The 20,032-nt window shown below is 36.1% G+C and overlaps 1 long non-coding RNA gene across 1 annotated transcript; it reads right to left on the bottom strand.

Moving 5' to 3' along the window:
* Window positions 1–7,662: 7,662 nt before the first annotated feature.
* On the bottom strand, window positions 7,663–8,128 carry LOC140015673 (uncharacterized). Its single transcript, XR_011822304.1, has 2 exons — window positions 7,919–8,128; window positions 7,663–7,812 (listed from the first exon to the last, which is right to left on the bottom strand). It is a non-coding gene; the product is annotated as an uncharacterized lncRNA (long non-coding RNA).
* Window positions 8,129–20,032: the final 11,904 nt, after the last annotated feature.

Here is a 20,032-nt window from a genome sequence, read left to right as displayed (position 1 = left end):
ATATAGCAGCAGCGATTCCTGAATTCTAGACCAAACATAAGCAGCGTAGTTGCATTGGAAGAACCAATGCTCACATGATTCATAAGCAGTTGTACACAATGGACACCACGGATCAGAAATTACTCCCCACTGCACCAAGCAATCCTTAGTATTCAGTCGATTCAAACACGACATCCATAAAATAAAAGTCTAGGAATGGCGTACAACAAAAGTGTTTGGTTTACATGCAGGCTCTTGAGTGGGATAGGGAATTGCAATGGATGATCATGCATTGCTCTCAACAAAACTTTGTTTCTCAAGTAAGAAGGATCGCGTTTGCAGCCACTGTGTATCACTTGTGGTGGAGCAGGAATCAACAAGTGTTTAAGAAAATATTGCATTCTCCTGAGTATATAGTTCATATGATTCTTAAGGATGTTCGAGGCCTAATAATCGGATGGAAAAAGGGGGATAGGAAGCAGGAAAATTTACTGCTACGCGCTGAACTTGATATTCCTTTGTATCATTGATGACACTGTATAGACTTATAGTATAGATTATAGGTTTCTGTTCTTGATTTGATGTATATGACTAAGGGACAAATCCCTTCTATAGTGTACATTCTTCTCTAGATCAATAAAAAAGTTAGGAATTTACATTAAAAAAAAAAGAAAGTCTAGGAATGGAGTATTTATACAGCATGCTCCTCGGGAACAAGCAATCTTATAGCTAATTTGAGAGTGAAAATGCCCGAGCTATCAGTTAACCAATGAACTGAATCTGGACAACAGCTATCCAGATCATGGTTCAAAGTCACGGTCGAGACTCGGAACGTTCCATATCGGTCTTGACATATCGGTCGCGGTCTCGGTGAGAGGCAAATTTTGAAGCATTTAATATTATACAAATTGTTAATAATATAAAAAAAGTATGCTAAACAAAAATAATAAAAAAAACAAAAGAAAATTTGTAAAATGTACTATTTTATACATATTAAACACAATAAGTACTTTTAATCATTTAATACAATGGCATTTAAAAAGAAATATATTACATCTAAAAATATCAAATATTAACTGTAATTATAAAGGTATGTTTATTTCATAAATATGCAGCATAGTAATAATGAAAATTAAGATAAGAAATAACCTTTAATTAAATAATTTATAACATCACCAACCATCCAAGTTGCACATTATGAGAAGATGCTCCAAGATGTCATTTATGCAATATATATATGTGATATAACTATAAATATTTTCAATTTGAAAAAAGATAAATGTTATATTAACATACCTTGAAATGTCAACCTCTTTTCTTAAAACTAAAATGAGTTTTTATGTTCTTTCATAAAACTGAATTCATCTATGATTGAATCAGTACTAAATTTTATAGTAATTTCCTTTTCTATGTATACAGTTACGCAATCATTCAAGAAATTATTTTTCATCTTATATCGGAGTTTTGTTTTGATTATCTTCATAATTGGCAACGCTCCTTTTGTTGTTGTAGTTGATACAGGAAGAAGATTGAGAACAAATCTAATCAATAGGGCTAAGTTGTAAATTTGTATATAGGCCACTAAAGTAATTATTTTTGTTTTAGTCCATCAATAATTATGAATTGGGTTTTTTATTATAATATATCAAATTGGATCAATTTATTATGGATCATCAAATTATATGTTTAATTTTTTGAAAGTTAAATAATTAGCACAATAAAAAATAAACAACTTTTTTTTTTTGAAGAATAAAATAATTTAAAGATGACTGATTCATATATATAAAAACTTTCATTATATAAATTAAAATTGTAAAAAATTAGGAAAAATCAACTTTATTTTATACATATATTCACATACTATGAATTAAAATTTTCAAAACTTGGGAGGGTCATTGTCCCTCTCACTCCCTCAGCCTCCTTGGCTCCATCAATGATCAATGGGTGGGTTGGGGGGCAAGGGGGAAGGTGGGGCAGTGTTGACTGTTGATGAAACAACGCATGAAAAGCAAAAGTAATAAAAAAAAATGTATACGCTTATTTAGAAGAGAAAAAGCATACAGATGTCATTTTCTCGCAGTAAGTTCAAGGAAAACAGTAGCAGCAGATGCAACTTAAACTACAAGATCTGCAATGTCAACATCATGTCCACCTTCAACCGGACCCCAGCTGTCTACATTCAGAAACACCATAAAGCAACAACTTGAGGTACTATGAATATTTGGAAGGGATGTAAGAGGATAAAACAAAACAACATAAACTAGAACCTGTAAATCTTTTTCGGGTTAATTCCACTTCGTCCCCTCAAACTTTGGGTTATTACCCACTTCAGTCCCTTAACTTCAAAATGGGACACTTAAATCCCTAAACTTATGAATTGCTCCCAGTTAAGGAAAATTATTGACAGAATCCTGAATGCCGTTGGTGGTCGAAGAGCGTGGCAAACACTCTCCGTTAATGAAGATGGGGGAATATTGTTACTGAAAATGACAAGGACATAAACGTAAATTTGGGTCGTAAATTAAGGACAAACAAAGACAAATTGCAGAGAAGGGAAAGTGCGAAACAGTCAGATAGTGGTCGTTTCTTTCCTCTGTCTTGGATGAAAAAATAGAGAGGAGAGGTAAAGCCAAAGTGTGTAAAAATCCGAATGATTGTTGCTGAAAAACACTGAAGATTGCAAGAATGGGAAGAAAGCGAGTCAATGTGAGAGAAAAAGCGTCCGCGTCCGCAGCGAAACAATGGAAAGCAAAAGAGAAGACAAGTACTGGTATGAGAAAAATATTTTAGAGCTTTTTGTGTACTTTAATTGAATTTAATAATTGAAATTTGGGTAAGAATTTACGGTAGCAGTAGAAAAACGTTTTAAAGCCATAATGATTGTTGAAAAGTTAGGGTTTTGGATGGTTGTGGAATGCATGTCCAAGGCATTATATATTTTTGATGGTACTGTTAGTGGGTCTGCATATTTTACTGAAAAGTGAGTGTTGTGGGAACCCTAATGTTCCTTCTGTTGAAGACATTGTGGTCCCAAATGCTAAAAATGTTGTTAATAATTAATGGGTTAATTATTAAAGATTTATTTTTTTATTTAACCAGAGTGTGGTCCAAATGATATTTTGCCCGACTCATTTTCCTTGGCGATACACCATCAGGGTGAGTTCAGAAGCTCTCCCAGCAAAGAATACGTGGGAGGAAGGGTAGACTATATAGATAACTGTAATGCTGAAAAATGGTCACTACAAGTGCTTGATGAATGTGCAGTAAGACTAGGATACCCGAAAGATGCTCGTTTTGGGTGGTATGGTAGGATTCCTGGTATGCCGCTTGAGACTGGACTATATTTTTGCATGTGTGATTGGGATTGTGATCTTCTAGTAAACACATTGCCACTGAATAGAGTGGCAGAGGTTTATCTACAAGTTGGCACTGATGATAATCCAGTGAGGTTTCAAACTCAAAAAACAGAGTATGTAGACATGCCTGAAGGCCACAACACTTCTGCTAAGCAGGATACAAAAGATAAAGAAACATCTGAAATAGACAGTGACATAGCAATACTGGAAGAAGTTGACTTCAATGATATGGACAACAGAAGGAAAAATGTGGCTGATGACAACAGTAATGAAGTTGCTACAAACAGTCATGAGAATTTTGATTCCAAAAGTCCTAATTTGCAACAAGAAAAGGACAACAAGAGAGATAATGCAGGGGAAGAATCACAAATGGCAACTGATAATGATATCCAAGCTGATGAGACTGATGTGCAGGCTGATAATAATGTGCAGGCTAATGATGATATGCAGGCTGATGACAAGTTCGATGATCCAGATTATACGGGGCAAGTTGAGGATGATGTTTTATTTGATGAAGCCTTGAAGATTGGACAACAATTTGGTGTGCATAAAGGAGCTCCTGAAGTTGGACCTTCTACCAGCAAAGACACAAGAAAGAAGAGAGCAGGTAGGGAAGGAGAAGCTGTTGACGAAGTAAATGTTTGTGATGAGCCTGACATGGTTAATGTGGAGGATATGCAGTCAGAATATGAAACAGATTGTTCTAGAGAGTTGAAGAGTGAGAGTGAATCCGAAGATGAAGATGGTCGTAAGAGAAATAAGAAGCCTAAATTTTCAGTTTTTAATGAGAAAACTGAAATGAGAAGTCCAAGATTTAAGGTAGGCCAGAGGTTTTCATCAGTTGTTATTTTTAGATTGGCTGTTAGAATCCAGGCTATTATGGAGGGAAGGGATGTCCAATTCATAAAAAATGACACATATAGGGTACGGGTGAAATGCAGAGGCTGTGAATGGCAAATTTTTGGCTCAAAAATGCAAGGTGAAAACACTTTCCAGATCAAGACACTTAGCAAGGAGCACACCTGTGGACGTGTCTTCCATAATAGAAACATGACATCAAAACTAGCTACCAAGTTGTTTGTAGATGAGGTGAGAAAAACACCATCCATGACAGTCCAGGAGCTCATGACTAGGGTGACTGAAGAATTAAATGTAGATTTCAGTCTTAAACAAGGCTATAGGACAATGAAAAAAGTAAGAGACATAATTGAAGGCAGTCATGAAAAACAGTATGCATTGTTAGAGGACTTCTGTGGTGAATTGAGGAGAGCAAATCCTGGATCGACAGTGTTCGTTGAGACGGATGAGGACGAGGATGGGATTGTCAGATTCAAAAGGCTTTACATGTGCTTAGAGCCATTGAAGAGAGGATTTCTAAAGGCCTGTAGGCATTGGATTGGGTTGGATGGATGCTTCTTAAAGGATACATATGGTGGACAACTACTTACAGCCGTGGGTATGGATGGGGATAATAAAATGTTTCCACTAGCTTTGTCAGTTGTTAGAGTGGAAAATTATGACAATTGGAGCTGGTTTTTGGGATTGCTTGTACAAGATTTGGAAATTTCAGATTCCAGTAATTGGTGTGTCATGACTGACAAGCAAAAGGTATGATAAATTGTATTAGCACTTATTTATACAGCAACTTTTTATTTAATAACTTAGGTACAACTTTTTATTTAAGCCAAGTTGTATTCAAACGTGTACAGGGACTAGTTCAGGCAGTTAGAGACAAAATGCCACAAGCTGAGCACAGGTGTTGTGTGCAACATCTATACACCAATTTCAAACAGATTCATAGAGGCCTGGCCTTAAAAGAAAGACTTTGGAAATGCGCAAAAGCTTCTTATGTTACCCACTGGAAAGTCGAAATGGAACAGTTGGGGCAAGAATCTGCAGCTGCGCATTCTTGGCTTGATGAAAAAGATCCCAAAACTTGGTGTAGAGCCCATTTTAGATGTGGATTGGATTGTGATATTTTGGTGAATAATATGTGTGAGTCCTTTAATACAGTAATTTTAAAGGCCAGGTCACTACCAATCATATCCATGCTGCAGACCATTTATTTGTACCTGCTGAAGAGGATGGAGAGGAACAGGGAAGCAATGTCCAAGCACGAAGGTTAAGAAACATTTTATTTATTTACTAGTATTAAGGTCAGTTCATAACTTCTTTGAGAAATTTATGACCAATTTATTGTTTTCATTTTGTATTCAGGTCTTCTTTGTCCAGCAATATTTGAGATATTGGAAAAGGCTAAGCAAGAGCAGTGTATGTGCATAGCGTCATATGCTGGGACAATGAAGTATCAGATAAGCTGTCCATTTGGGGACCAGTATATTGTTGACATGGCTGCCAAAACCTGTTCATGTAGAAAGTGGCAATTAAGGGGAATACCATGTGGCCATGCTGTAGCTGCCATCAACAGGAGACATGAAGCACCAGAGAAGCATGTTTCCAACACCTACTTGAAGATCACATATCTACAAAGTTATGAACCTGTACTTAATCCAATCAATGGTCCTAATTTGTGGGAGCACATAGACCTTCCAGCAATGAAGCCTCCGACTTATAGAAGATTTGCTGGAAGGCCAAAGAAAATGAGAAAAAAGGCTTCAGAAGAAGACAGACGGGACAGCTGTGTCAATCCAACTAAACCTCACAAGGTTAGCAAGGTTGGAACCATGATGAGCTGCAGCCGCTGCAAAAAATACGGACATAACAAAAGAGGATGTCCGGATAAAAATAAGCAAACCACTGAGGGGACAACTACAAGTTCAGCAAAGGAGAACAGTGATATGGGAGATACAGGTCCATCTATGCAGCCAAGTACTAACGAGGCTTGTCCAAGTGATGTGACCGTTGACATACTTGGAGTAAGTACGCAACAGAGTCACACAGGTCCATCTCAAAATTTGGATGCCAATCAGCCAAAACAAGGGGCACAAGAACCAGTGACAAAAAAAGGAAGAAAATGCTCATTTTGTCGTAAGCATGGTCACTCAAAGAATAATTGTAAGTTGAGGCAATGGACCTTTAGAAGCTCACTGGACATGACTGGAGACTTGGGATTCAAAACTGTAAAAATACGGTCTGATGATCTGGAAAACCCATATAATCATGCTCAAAATAGTTCTGAGCATGTGGAAAAGAGTCCTACAACAACTCATGTAAGTGGTCTCCATACATCAGGTCTTTATTTATGGGTGTCATGTCTTATTGATTCATGTTATGTGCTTGTTTGCAGTTAAGCTCCAAAGCTGATGGTCGCAAACTTTATTCCCACAGCCACGGAGTAACGATGAGAGCACCACACTCATACGTGGACTTGGGGACAGCCTCTCATTCCAGCAGTGGACTTAAGCCAGCACAATTCACATGGCAAGGCAATTTGTGTGTTAACCTGTCTACATTACAGACAGCTGCGGGACATGCGAAGGAGTCACTTGGAATTGAAAATGTGCAGCTCCATGGGGATGGAAACCAATCTGTTAAGTTGGGAAAATTGCAGCAATAGGCCAAATAGCCTTCAAGCATGAACTGACTGATGCTGGACAAACCAACTCAAGAATTGTACAGGCATATAGCCTTTTTTATTTTGCAGATACAGTCAAATTGGGCAGTAAAAGCCTCTGTTTTGCTAGTCCAGATGTGGCGAACTTTTGTTCAACTCATATAGTCCATTGGAACTAAGAATTTTTTTGTTAATATGGAATTTTTGTTAGCCTCTGTTTTTGGTAGCCTCTGTTGTGGAACTCATATAGCCTTTGTCTTGCTAGTCCAGATGGGTGAAATTCAGAGGCTGTTAATGTGGAATTTTTGTCATTCCTGGTATTGCTATTATGTATTGGATGATTTGTTGAATGATCAAAGGTTTTTGCTGAAAATTTTATGTTCTGGTTGATTGCTGTTGTTAATGTGACATAGATTACTTGCAATAAACTTTACAAATTGGGACACTAAAATCCCTAAACAACAAATTCTGATTACATAGCAGGTCCAACGTTCACAATTATGGGACATAGCAGGTCCACTATATCCCTAAATTTGATACAATACATTTAAAACCAGCACTTTTAGAGAAAGTGCTGCTAATTACATAGTCAGCAAAAGCAAGAATTTCCTTCCTGCACCACTCAAAAGGTCCACTACTTAGCAATGACAGACAAAGGTGGTCCCATATTTGAGCAAACAAAACGGGCAGTCCGGCATAAGCGGTCGCTTCTTCTACAACTCATTTTGGACCTTCTCCCCCAGATTTGAACAAAAACAACCACATGACAATGGCAACCCAGTGGATAATCAAGTACATCCTTAGCTTTCTCACTTTCGATTGTTGGCACCTTGAATTTTCTTTCAACCTATCCAACTCAGCTTCCATCTTGTTCATCGACCTTAGCAATCCAGGTATTATTTCTTTTGACCTTTGACACATCTCAGGATCAACCCAATCCCAGTATATGCAGCCTCCTTGTTCCTAGTTTGACAAGAACATTATGTTTGCAGACAAGATTAGGTGGCTGCAATTCATACAAACCCAAAATAAAAAACAAGTATAAACACAAAACCCTAATTTCCCTTACTCTGTACTTGGCACATCGACAAAACCTTCTTCCTGGGTTCATGGCAGTCCATGATGTCATCATCAATGTTTGCTTTCCACAATCACAAAATTGCCTCACCATTTCTCTTTGTTTGTTGAACCATGCGTTGGGTTCTCCTTTTCTTCTTCCTGCCTTGTGGATAGCAGAATGACAGCTTGGGTCTCTCAGCATACCGACCTGAAGTGTCCTTTTATGATTTGGATCGGGTCTACATTATCCATCTGAAGTGGGTAGCATGGAGGGAAACTTTCCCTCCATATTTCACCATCTTTTTTTAATCTATATATGTGATTTTTTGTGAATTTTCATTGTTGCCCTCAGTCAAAGGAGAGTGTTTGCCACGCTCTTCAACCACCAACGGCATTCAGGATTCTGTCAACAATTTTCCTTAACTGGGAGCAATTCATAAGTTTAGGGATTTAAGTGTCCCATTTTGAAGTTAAGGGACTGAAGTGGGTAATCGCCCAAAGTTTGAGGGGACAAAGTGGAATTAAACCCATCTTTTTCTAGTCTAATAACCTCAATGGCTTTATCAATATTCAGTCTACACGAAAGATTCCAATGACAATAACTAAAGACCGAGCACCACCAGCAATTGCATCAATTGCAGCCAGTTCACAAGCATTTGTCTTTTTGGGCAGGCCTTCAATGGCAGTTGCCAGACCTTCTTCCTGCTTACCACCAAAGAAACTGGAATATACAACAGGTTTACGCCCAAACTCTGATTCCAACCATTTAAGCTACGGGTCTTCTCAACTTGACGTTCTACAAATTTTGTGGACAATTAAGAAACTCAATAGTTTTCAGTGCTGAAAGGAAGATATCGCATCAGAACTAAATGCATGAAATGAAAACATTTCACATTTGTCCAAAGAAAGGAAGAATATACATGGCATTTACTTGATTCAAGCAATAAGGATTCATCCTTATGTTCAGAGTCTAAAGGTTTTTTACCTAAAGCCACGGGTTTTCTTTTTTTTTTTTTTTTTTCTTTCTAAAAATTTTTTGTTGGATTTGAGTTGACTCGGAATGACTCGAAAATTTCAACTCTTCACGATGACATTTCGGTCAATTTTTCGGCAAGTCAAGTATCTCAAAAGTCAAAATCGTATCGTTCGGTATTGTATCGGGAGGACCTGGTGATGACTCAGCCCAGTCGTCTCGGACTCGGCCGAGTCTTTGAACCATGAATTCCAGATGGTCATCTGGAGGAAGAGCTTGAATAATCTCATTTACAGCATTTGTATGTCTCCTGCCCTCAGGCCATTTCCACCTGTTGTTCTCAATAATTGTTGCTACTTTAGCTTGAGGAGTGCTTGCAAACTGTTTCATAATATGTTCTCCATAAATGTTTATCAGAGGCCCTTTTGGGTGCCAATTATCATACCATAAGGAAGTGCTGGCACCATTACCGACAATATACTTGATCTGATGTTGAACAAGTGGTTGCAGCTGAAGAAGTTTCCTCCAGAACCAAGAGCTATCCTGTGGAATAGGTACAGCTCAAAAGGATTGATTTTTGAGCTTTACAGAATGTACCCAAGCTATCCACAAAGAGTCTCTTCTCAAAGCAATGGCCCAAATGTTTAATCAACATGGCTTTGTTCCATAGTAAAATCCTCTTCAAACCCAGTCCACCAGCTTCTACAGGTTTACTCATATCTCTCCAACGGACTTTAACACCTGATCTAGCAACTTCAGCTCCTTTCCACATGAAAGTTGTAAGTACACTTCCAATTTGTTTATTATCTGCGGTGGTATCAAGAAAGTACTGCTCCAATAAACTTGAATGCTCACCAGAATAGATTTCACAAATTGCAATTTACCTCGACAAGATAGCATCTTATTGCTCCACCCCTAAATGCGATTCTGAATTTTGTCAATCAACAGCACAATCCGCAGCATTTAGTCTGGTGCTAATTAGAGGAATGCCAAGATATCTAACTGGAAGAGACCGACGCATTCCCAATCGGTTACACACCTCGGTAGCTACAGTTGCATCAGCCCCAGCAATAAAAACTTCACTTTTACAAGCATTGACTGTGCGTATCATTCACCACATAATAAGACGTACCACTCTTTTGATGGTAAATCTACGAAGTCCTGCAAATTGAAAGAGATTGAGTTTGGATCTTGGATTGAACTTTTTTTTGAAACTTGGATTGAACTTAGTGGTTGAGAAGGTCTGATTAAAGATTATAACTGTCGTTCATCGGCTACGGGTTCACAGCCTCGTGGACTTGCTTAAGCTTTTGCTTCCAATTCTCATTTTGGTGAATTACTTATCAAAGAAACTAAGCACGGCTGGCCAAATGACAGTTTAGCTATATTACTACTATTCCTTATGCCGCGGACTTTTCTAATGACAGTTTTTTCGATAAATGTCATTCGTAAGGGTCTTAAATTCTTAAACCAAACGATCCGAAACTTAAGAGACTATTGCCTGTGCAAGTTCTGGCGTCTGGGGCCATGCATTCAGTTCTTCAAATACCTCGTGGATGTTTAATTGAATCCTAAATGTTTAAATCAAAGAACTTACTAACTTAAAGTCAACTAAGATATATATCGTGTGATTTTAAGTGCTAGGAAGTTGCTTCTGTCATTTATCTGCCCAAGCTTCCATAATTTTCAGACTATTCTCAGGCTCCGCTGACTAACTTTTGAGTGTTAGACTAGCACCTCTCACTGCCTTCAAGAAATCGTGCTTGAAGCTCTTGCCTTATAATCTGGCTACGGCTTTGTTTGAAATTGCGGTGTTTTTGTTAAAAAATAGCTTTTGAAAGGTAAAAACACTTTTAACTTGTTTGATGAGCATCATCCTGAATTAGTTTTTAGTTTTTAATTTTAACAAAATCTTATCTAATAAGTTGTTGTATCAAGTTTTTGATTTGTAATTTGAATTCTAGTTTGTTAGGATTTTATATTGTAATTTGATTTTTAGTTTGATAAGATTTTATCTTTTGTAACTATTATCTTTGTAGGTAATTTCTATATAAACTCTTAACAAAGTCAATGAAATTAGAACGCCATGAATACAACACCATTTTCTAAAATTTATCACTCTTTGTGGTAAAGGAAGGTATAATATTTTATTTTAAAGAAGTACTCAATACATTTGCTAGAATAGTCGGTTAAGAGAGAACGGAGGAATGCTTAGGATCTGCTTGTAAGTCACGCAAGGTTGCTAGAAATTCTTCGTTGAATTTACTCCTATAGCAAACTTAGGAACATGTACGGTGCTTAATTAAGGAGAAGAATTATTTGGCAAGGTGCAAACATAGCACATACTGCCAATTCTCACTGGCAAATAATGTAAATTCATGTTTTTAACCTCTGACCGGAGAGTGAATCGAAAACCTTTCGGATTGTGGTTCAACTAGTTCAACTCCAATTCAAAGGTTTAATAATTCTTTATTTATTTTAGTATTAAAACTTTGGGATAATTTCACAAACCTCCCTTGAAGTTTTTGACAATTTCACTCAACTCCGTTCAGATTTAAGAAATTACACTAACCTCTCTTGGTGTGAAAATATGACTATAATGTCCTTCGCTTAATAGATAACTCACAATATGATGCAAGGTTAAATAAAACCAAGAATAAGAAAAAGGAAAAAGAAACCCTATCTCTTTAATTTTTCACCAATAGCCATTCTTTCTTTCTCCCTTTCTCTTACTCTTGTAAGCAACGATATTTTTCTCCTTTCTCTTATTGTCTCTATATCTTTCCTCTCCTCTTAACTCTTCTCTATATCTATATTTCTGTTTATCTTAATGATGACCTATCATACCATAACCATCTCTATTTACTTGATGAATATGGCACTATTTTACTTGCGGGAGCAGATTTTATTATCAACCAAAGAGAAATGAATATGCTTGTAGTGATGACAAAGAAATAAATAATGCAATTGATAACTAGAAGCATGGAAGAGGAGGGATTAGTGGAAAAATTGTTGGGTTGATTATTATGCTAAATACTTGTATAGGATGTTAATAAGTGCATTTGATTTTCTTTACTTGATTAATATTGTTTGTTCTAATTTTGTTATGGATGGCTTTACCCTGTTTTAGGACGTTGTTATATATTTTTATGGAGGTTGGAGTGTTGTTCTACTAGTGGTGGTAGGTTAAATTATTTTTTGTTTTGCAATAGTGTTGGGTATTGAATTAAAGTTTAGAGTGTGACTTTGATTGTTGGTTGTCAAGGGAGAATTGATTGTTCAAAAAACATTTAGGCCGAGATGATATTACATGACAAAGATTGGGATTTTTGGAGCTGCTGAAATTTTTGAACTGTTCAAATTATTTGCTTGCTAGGTTTGTCGCATGTTTGGAAATCATTAGATTTGGCGTTGGAGTTTGAAATATTTGCTTTGTGGTGGTGTTGTTGCAAATTTGGACGAAAGTGTTAAGGTAACTAATTTTCTTTCTTTTGTTTTTAATATAGAACAAGGTTAGTTTAGGGTATTTGAAGAAAAATCTAACCTGATAGATCTATTTTGTTACCTAAATAGTAAAAGCAAGGGAACTAGGTGTAATTTCTAAAAATTGAGAGGAGCTCTTTGCAACTATTAGATACTTTGGGGAGGTTTGTGAAATTATCCCTAAAAATTTTGAATAAAACTAAAATATTTATTTTAGAAAATAAAAAAATGGCGATATAATATTTTATTTTAAAGAAGTACTCAATACATTGATAGAATAATCGATTAAGAGAGAATGGAAGAACGCTTAGGATCTACTTGTAAGTTAGGCAAGGTTCAACTGGTTCTTGATCGAATTTAACCAATTCAATTGATTCTTTGAATTTTTTTATTGAACCAGACCAGAGACATGACCGGTTCATGGTTCGATCGATCGAATCGATCAGTCCAATCCGATTTTCAAAACACTAGTAGGATCCACCCTGAGTCCCGCATCCCCCTCCCCCCAAACATTTTGTGAATTAAAGCCAATTGGTTAAAATATACTGAAACGAAAGAAGAGCAGGCCAAGAATTTATTAGTGTTTTTTAGGAGATGTTTTGGTGTTTTTGCCCTACAACCATGACCAGATTGCCCTACAACTACAAGTTTAGAGGGGACAGTGTAATTAACCCAAAAGTGCTGCCACCGTAAACAAAGTAAAAGAAGAGAATCAGATGAGAACGAAGGCTAAAAGCACTTCTAAACTCGCTCAATTTGAGAATAGACCGATTGCAAGTTGGGAGTCCTGACTAGGGGTGCAAACGAGCCGAGCCAAGTCGAGTTTTGAGCTAATTGAGTCGAGTCTCGACTAAATTTTACCGAGCTCGAGCTCGACGAGCTGGCAAATTTCGAGCTCTAGCTCGACTCAAATCAAGTCGAGCCGAGCTCGAACTCGAAAAAAAATAAAAAATAATTATTTTATTTTTAAAAAAATAAATAAATAATATTTTTTTCTTAATAAATAATAAAAATATTAAGGATATATACGTAATTTTACTATGAAAATAAAAAATAAAAAATATATATATAATATACGTAATTTTATTATTAAATAAAAATAAAAAAATATATATATATATACCCAAACTCGCGAGCCTAACGAGCTTAATATTCTGAGCTCGAGCTCGATTAATATCGAGCTTGACTCGAGCCGCTCGCGAGCGGCTCGATTCGTTTGCAGCCCTAGTCCTGACCAAGTACAAAGTGATTAAGCGATCAAGATAACGATACAAATTACTGAAAACACGCATTAAATTAACTAGTACGGGGAAAGCTTAAGCTCCAAGTTCAAGTAGAACTGTTTTATTGTACATAGCAGAAGAAGTAGTTGTCCTATGATGGTTACCGGAGGTGGACCAAAACATGCACAAGCCTTCACTGATATTTGTCAAACAAATTGAAGTTCACTGTTATTTGCTAAAGAAGATTATACAGAGGGTAAGAAATCATCAAAGCAAACAGATCCCAGCATACAGGAACAGTTTTTTCTTTGGATTGCATTAAGAATGTACATAAACCAGCACTTACATTTGAAAAAACACAATTTAGCTACCATATATTGTTATGGTACTCCATATATAAGGTGGTACGTAATCTTCAAATCAATCGGACTACAACATAACGTCCTTGTTTCAGATCTTTTTCTACTTTTCTTCTTTCTTTTTTTTTCCTAGCCAAAAAAAAAAGAAGTAAAAAGACGAAACGAAATGAATAAGGATCGAGAGGAAGACGACAAGAACGGAACTTTCACCTCAATTGAGACATTGAGAAATGAGAGGAAAAGGTTTCAGCACTAAACTATATTTGATTTTGTCAATATAAGAATACTAGTGTAATTTATGGCCTAATTTCTTAATTCTCAGTTTGTGAGCTTGATCTAGATGAGAATCATTGTGAGAGCAAGTTTAGTTATGGATCGCGATAAATGTGGCAATAGCTTTTGGTGCGTTGAGAGTCTCCCCACTTCCAAAAACTATTGTGATCATTACTACTTTTTTTTGGTCCTTTTTTTAATTATCATAAATTTCAGGGGAAGTTTGTGAAATAATACCTTCTTTATTTGGATAGGACGATACAGTAATTCATCTAAGAAGTAAAACTCAATACATAGAAGTGTGCTAAAATCAATCTGTGATATATCATACTGCTTCTTTCTTTTCTTTTTCTTCCTTTTTTCCATAAAACTAATTTTCAATAGTCAAATCACTCAAATATATAACATTCCTCACAGCAACAAATTTGCAAATGGCGGGACTGTAATGCTTATCACAGACTAAACAAACATTTCTTAAAGCGACTTTCAATTTTCAAAGCATTTAGGGGTCGTAGAAAAATAAAAGTAGAGCTGACCAAATTAGAGTTGATCACAATAATGTTCCTATCCCAATGGAATGGACCTTTTAACACCTGCTTCCACTCAACAGCTAGCTGTCATATTTTGTGATCCCATCAAATGTTTAAACACCTCGTAATGTCTTTTCTTTTTCTCCATGAAGATGAAGGGACCAAATACATCCGTAATGTTTGAATAGCAGAAGCCAAAGCCTAAATCCAACTTAGATTTCTGCTGACTTTGCCGTCACTTTTGCCATGTTTATCTGATCAACTGTTCTGAATGGGCACCAAAAGAAATCCTACCGATCAACTATTTGGAAAAATCCATGTCCAAATTGCAATTTGCACGGGACTAGTCCTTTGTTTTATTGCATGTTGACCCCCTAATTTCCATTCTGATGTTAAAAGTCTTAATCCTCTTGGATTGCTTAAAACATTAATGATGAATCTCCACTGGCTAATTAGTATGTTTTTCAAACAAAATTTAGTCACTACAGTAATAATACTCTTATATGAAATCATTTTGCTATGAGACTATTATAACGACAGTAAGAACTCGTAACATGTAGTGTACTTCCTTCAGATCTTTGTTTCCATATTTTTTTTGCCCTTTTTTTTTTTAAACAAAATACAGTTTTTTTTTTTTTGGACAAATACAGGGGAAAAAAATGAAAGTATAATAATATTTACTACAAATTATTAGAGCGCATCATGATACGAGGGATTATACATGTAAGAATACGAATTAAAGAAATACTAGTTTTTTCTTAATTACAGTAAACGCCCCATGCGGTACAAGTATTAGTACCCCTTTCTGGCATCGTTGCTGCCGTCGCACTAATGTGATCGCCTGAATTAAAAAGATACGGTGTGTTTCGCAAGAGTATTGTTTTATTCCGATTTTAGAAAAATAAAATTTATTAAAATACCTTGTAAATTAACACAGTACTATAACACTTTCAAGATATATAAAATCACTAAGAAAAAAAGGAAAAGCATTAGTTAGGGTACTGGTGGGGAAGATAATTGGCGGGTGGAGTTAGTATTATTATCTTTTGCTGGCGTAGAAGTTCCATCGTGCATTAGCCATCAGGAGGAGTCAAAATATTCAGTTACAGGAGAACGAGGGATAAGAAAAGGGGGTTTCAAAGTCACTGAATTCGAGATAAATAAAACAGAGACACCACGTTACAAAGTAACACAGGAATCAGAGAGAACAAGAACAGACAATCACGTACGGAGGTCCCTCGCACTGATGAGCGATTGCGTACGGCACAGCCGTAAATTAAACCTCCAAACTTGATGACGGAACTTTTTTTTTTTATTGTACATATAGCAGAAAAACTAGGTTTTCAAAGTGCAGTATCGGGGCTAAGGACGTCGACCCGGGCCTTCATCCCCTGTGAACACCAATATTGGTCGATACCTGCAGGAATGAAATACGAAGGTGCACCCACTGGAAGATCACTGAAGACGACCTGGCTGTCTTCTACCGGTTTCGTTGTTGTAGTCTGTGGATTAGGGTTTACTGGACAATCGCTGTAGTCACTCAAGTCAACTTTCGAAACCGAAGAAATGGTCGTTCCACACTTGATAACTGCAGGAGTCCAAACAAATTGGTACGCAAGAATTAGCGAAGTTCACGAATTAATACAGTTGAGGATTTAATATATCGGACAGTCAAAACTACGTGAATAAGATTAATCACAGGCCTAAATAAATCTTTTGATCGTCTCACCCAGGTCTTGGGGGGGATAACAGAGAGCCCTGGTTCTCCAGTCGCCGGGATTTTCAGAGCTCCAATCAATGAAGCAATTATCGGCAGAACTAAGGACGACAAAGCCCAAGAAGAGGAAGAAAAAACACATGATTCTGGTGGCACAATTTGCCATTGCGGTCGTTTGCTGCACAATTTATCTGTTTTGTGTAAATGGCAAACACTGGTGGTAGTAGTTGTAAGGGTGCTACCTATTTATAAGGAGTTCTGTGTGTGCAGGGCTGAAGGAGAGGTGTGCCAAACAGGACCTTAACCTTGTATATATAAATTTGTTGGGGGCCATCAATTAATGATCTGTTATGAAATAATTATAAGATGTGGATGTCCGTTTGTATTCTCAAGAAGATAGATACATGTATTCTCCCTAGATTCATTGGTACATTGGATGAACTTATTTATGGATGTGCTTGAAGTACTAAATTCATGTATTAGTATTTAATAGGGTTCATGTATCTTTGATCTTGGATCGTATATATATAGGGGTGAATCCTACTTTTTTTGTAACCTGGAAGTACCTTGATCAGTGAAGATAATAATACTATAGTTCCTCTCTCTCTTCGCTTCTTATTCTACTATTCCAATCCTTACTTTTGGTAGTTTATTTTATTAATTTTACAACACGTTATCAGCACGAGTCTCTATTTTGAGCGAAAGAAAAGCACGAGCCTCTACTTTGAGCGAAGGAAAAGCGCGAGTCTAACCTTTGAGCAAAAGTGAAGCACGAGACACTGTCAAGATTCTGTTTGAATAGCTTTTGGCTACTTGTCGAGGTAAAAAATTCTTTCCTACGTATCTATTGCATATTCTTATGGCTAATATCACAAAACAAGAGTTCGTACCTCTTGATATTTCTGAAAAAAATTATTTATCGTAGGTATTAGATGTTGAAATTCATCTTGAGACAATGGGTCTTGGTAATACTATTGTTGAAGAGAATGATGCCTCAAACCAAGACCGTGCTAAGGCCATGATTTTCCTTCGTCATCATTTAATTGAAGGATTAAAAACAAAATATCTTACCGTCATAGATCCGCTCGTCCTTTGGAAAGATTTGAAAGAAAGATTCGACCACCTGAAGTTGGTCGTTTTTCCAAAGGCTCTATATGATTGGCTTCACTTATGGTTACAAGATTTTAAATCTATCAATGAATATAATTCAGTCATGTTCAGAATTACTTCTCAATTAACATTATGTGGTGAAAAAAAATTACTGATGAAGACATGTTAGAGAAAACGTTATCTACTTTTCATGTCTCTAATATGCTCCTGCAGCAGCAATATAGAGAGGAAGGATTTAAGAAATATTCTGAACTTATTGCATGTCTCCTCTTGACTGAACAAAATAATGAATTATTATTGAAAAATCATGAGTCTCGACCAATTGGTGCTAGTCTATTCCCTGAAACAAATGCGACTCAATCTCAAAATTCTGGTCGTAGTCGCGGACGTAGCCGTAGAGGTGGTCAAGAAGGCCGAGGACGTAGTCGTGGCCATGGAAGCGGACATGGCAAATTTGTGCCTTATAATAATAATCGTGGCAAGCAACAAAATATCCCCCAGAAGTAGGATAATAACAACTATCAGAAAAATGCTATCGGTGTGGCATGGAAGGTCATTGGTCCCGTACCTGTCGTACGACTGACCACCTTGTTAACCTTTATCAAGTATCTTTGAAAAAGAAAGACAAAAATATCGAGACAAATTTTATCGACCAAAAGGATGCTTATGATGATGATGATGCTAACATGACACCTGGATATTGCAGATTTCTTTGAGCATTCTGAAGATGCAAAATGATCATATATTAAAGATTTAATATTTGTCCAGATGTTTGATGTGTTGTTAGTTTTGCTAGATTGTCAATTACTTTGGTATGTTGTTAGTTTTATCAATTTACTTTGTAAAAATCTATTCTCGAATCTTTTATTAATGTTTATCTTTGTTTATTTTCTTCCTGATGAAGAAATGGATATCAAATTGAGATATTAAACAATAGGAGATCATGTTTAGAAATAATTGTCTTCATGTTATCATGTTTTCATGTTATCAATCTACTAATCAGCACGTTATCATGTTTATCGATATAGTTGTCTTCATTTGATCTATAATCATTACCTGCAATAAACTAGAAGTTTACTGATTTCAATGAATATATGATTTGACAAAAATGAGAATATTTGAATGTCGACAAGTATTTATACATACCCCCTTTATATTATACATGGCTCCAAAAGAAATTTATGTCGGGTATGCATCACCCAGAAGAGTGATCTATTGAATAATTTATTTATTCTAATGAGCTACGATTACTGACATTAAGGGGAGGAAAGATCAACCAAAAGAAAATCATAAAATTTGGATTTTCTCGATTCTCATACAAAATAATGTGAACTGGAAAGTTATATTTATCGACTCCAGAAGAGTCATTAAATCAACTATTCTCACAGGAAATACTCTTGTTAAAATTGATATCCCTGAAAGACATGCACAAGTGCTACAAATAAAGGCCGGCCTACCTATATAAGGTATAAATTGATTTCAAATATCTCCGGAGATTAAATAAATATTATGACAAAATTTAATCTCCTGAAGAGGTCGCTCCTGAAGAACCAGCTCCCGAAGAGCCAACTCCTGAAAAGAATGAAATTATAGAAAATTTAATTGGAGCCTAATGGAATGTAGCACTTGATAGAAGTTGATGAGGATCATGAATCTAAATTGGTTAATAAATGTCGGCATGGAAATGATTGACCAAAATGGAATGATGCAATACAATTTGAATTAGATTCATTGGTTAAAAGGAAAGTTTTTGGATCTGTAGTCTAAACACCTAAATGTGTAAAGCCAATTGAATATAAATGGGTATTTGTGAGGAAAATGAATGAAAAGAATGATATTATGAGATATAAAGCAAGGACTTGTAACCCAAGGTTTTTCAAAGACTTGAATTTGATTATGATGAAACGTATTCACTTGTAGGGGATACGATCACATTTAGGTATCTTGTGAGTTTTACAGTGCATGAAAGACTTAATATGCGTCTGATAGACATTGTCACTACTTATTTGTATGAAAATCTTGAAAATGATATTTACATGAGAATCCCTGAAGGATTCAACATGCCTGAAGCATGTAAATCAAATCCTAGAGATGTGTATTCTATTAGAATACAAAAGTCTTTGTATGGGTTCAAACAATCTGGACATATGTGGTATAACCGCCTCAATGTATGTTTTACTAAAGAAGGTTATACCAAAGACCTAATATGTCTTTGTGTTTTTATCAAGAAAAATGGGTCAAATTTTGTGATTATTGCTATATATGTTGATGATCTCAATATGATTGGAACTCATGAAGAGATTCAAAAAGCTATCGAATATTTGAAGAAAGAATTTGAGATCAAAGATTTTGGAAGATAAAATTCTGCCTTGATTTACAAATTGAGCATTTAGAAGGTAAATTTTTTTGTCCACCAAACTGCTTATATCCAGAAGGTATTAAAGCGATTTTATATG

This window comes from Coffea arabica, chromosome 10c (genome assembly GCF_036785885.1).
Source record: "Coffea arabica cultivar ET-39 chromosome 10c, Coffea Arabica ET-39 HiFi, whole genome shotgun sequence".
NCBI classification, from domain to species: Eukaryota; Viridiplantae; Streptophyta; class Magnoliopsida; order Gentianales; family Rubiaceae; genus Coffea; species Coffea arabica.
This window is presented reverse-complemented; position numbering and strand designations above follow the sequence as displayed.